The following is a 2,231-nucleotide window of genomic DNA, read 5'->3' as shown; positions in this document are numbered from 1 at the left end:
AATCGGCACCGACAAAATATTAATTTAAAAATAATTTAAATATGCTTAATATATAAATGGGGTATAATAAAATTAAAACTACTTAATTATCTCCTTCATTTATAAATATTATTATTTCGATAATAATACGTTATTATAAAATTACGTTACTGTGAGATTAATAAACCTGCTTAATTTAAAATAAGTATATTTCAACTTGTTATAAAAAACAGAATTACAAAAATTTCTTGTATTGACTATGACCATGACTATCCCTTTAGAATGATAAATTACGAACAACCGCGCCATCTATAGTCCCTCGTGCAAATTTATGACACAGAGAATTTTCTACCCCCGAGTTTTCCATCTCAAGCCAACGCTCGAGCTGCTTCTCAATCTTTCGAGAGCGAATTTATCTAGAGCTAAGACCTAGCAGCATAGTTCTGAGAGCTAAAAAAAGCAGAGACAGAGCGAGTGGTTCTTAGAGAAAGAGCGAATTTATTCAGAGAGTGACTCCTCGCTCTACCAATACTTGGCTCCACCCTGCTGGAGACTTCAAAGGAACTCGTCGAGATAAGAGCCTCCAGGCAGGGAGCGGGTCACGTGGACTCTGAATTGTATCGCTTTTTCTCTTTCGAGCCTAGGCCCTCGAGTGTAGGGGAAAACGCTCGTTTTTGAGGGGTTGCTCTTGTTTTGCCCAGCACTGTAATTAAGAACTTCCCTCGTTAAGCCTCGGCCTTAAAGCAGACGAAACTAGCCGTGTAGAGAGAAGGACGCTGTAACCAGGCAACGGAATCAGAGCGCACGCGTCGAGAGCGTCCAATCGTTTTCGTGGGAGCCAAATTTGAAATGCGGAGCTTTAAACCTTAACACAGTGGGCAATTGAACGCAGATTTCATGTAAATTAAAGCAATTAAAAACACACTTGACTCTATTTAACGCCGTTTATTGATAAAATACAAATAATTTAAGAAAGAAACTTAGTTTTCCTTTCAATTTGTACAGTGGAAGCTCAGAATGAAGAAACCCTGTGTTGAAAACAACTCCAACTTCCTTCGAAATTTAAATTAAGATTAATTAATTATTAATCCCATTTGATACTACGTTAGGCTGCGTTAATACAACGAAAAGCGACACCAACCTTTGTCGGCTATTTCGGTTTGCTCAAAACTATTCAAGCAAATCCCGATAGCGCCTCCCACAGTATCTTGGTCTCTTTTCGCGCCTTTTAAGTAATCTATTCTTCTCTAATTGCCGTTCAGTAATTAACAGCTGCCAAAGTGGTTAAAGGTTCAATTTCAAGACAATCAGAGCAGTGCTCGACAAGAAATTGACTTAAACGCACGGAGAGTTCAAATTTCAAGCGCTAAACTAATTTATTTGCTCGGGAACCCAAACTTGAAAATTAATTTTAAAAAATTACTTACCTTAGAGCGATTGAATTGAAACTTTTTCCCATTAATAAAGACGGTCACTTAAAGCGTCAGCGCTGTTTTCAAGCTAATCGTATGGCTGTTTTCAAAGATACGGACACTCGTTGGTTCATGATATATTAGACAAACGACACAAAATTTTATACTATCAAAAATAATCGCCATAATCGCCTTACTCGCGGAATAGTTTCACGAAAAAAATACCAGTTAATAAACGTCCCGGTTCGCTTCGTCCTTCAAATTTTCGTCTCATTCCAGCCATTATTCATAATAATACTGAAAATCAGTCAAATTCATCAAACGTTACCGCAGAATGGAAATCTCAATTAGAGGCAAAAATTAATATTAAACAATTTAATGGTACTAAGGCCACTATAACTCTACCCGATGCCCAATTAACTCCTTTCGAGGTTCTTGATTGTAGTAATTAATGCTAAATTAATTAAAATCATCAACCATTAAATCCAAAGATATACAAATCGGTAATAGTGTAAATGTAAGGTAACTTTGAAAGGCAACCGGCGGAATCAAAACAGCGTCCGAGCGAAGAAACGGTCGACTTAAGACGAATCGAGTTAATTTTCTCGAATAAATTGAGAGATATCAACATTGTTTACTTTTAGCAACTCGTATTTCAACGCAGGCTGAAATGTGGCGAATGAATGTTTAGCCTTTTCTAGACCTTTTCTTTTAAGGCTGGCCGTTAGAAGAGCCGAACCGAGTAAGTAATATGTAATATACCAAATTCATACACTTAATTTAAGGCGTTAATTTTGATTTAGAACCGTAATTAAGAACTTGCCTCGTTAAGCCTAGGCC

The 2,231-nt window shown here is 37.0% G+C and overlaps 1 long non-coding RNA gene across 1 annotated transcript; it reads right to left on the bottom strand.

The window, feature by feature from the left end:
- Positions 1–904: 904 nt before the first annotated feature.
- LOC149644583 (uncharacterized) lies at positions 905–1,353 on the bottom strand. Its single transcript, XR_016371973.1, has 2 exons — positions 1,121–1,353; positions 905–1,032 (listed from the first exon to the last, which is right to left on the bottom strand). It is a non-coding gene; the product is annotated as an uncharacterized LOC149644583 (long non-coding RNA).
- Positions 1,354–2,231: the final 878 nt, after the last annotated feature.

This window comes from Phalangium opilio, unplaced genomic scaffold (genome assembly GCF_054372755.1).
Source record: "Phalangium opilio isolate 3A_F unplaced genomic scaffold, DU_Popi_V2 ptg000090l_1, whole genome shotgun sequence".
NCBI classification, from domain to species: domain Eukaryota; kingdom Metazoa; phylum Arthropoda; class Arachnida; order Opiliones; family Phalangiidae; genus Phalangium; species Phalangium opilio.
The sequence above is the reverse complement of the archived record's forward strand: the minus strand, read 5'-3'. Positions and strand labels throughout refer to the sequence as shown.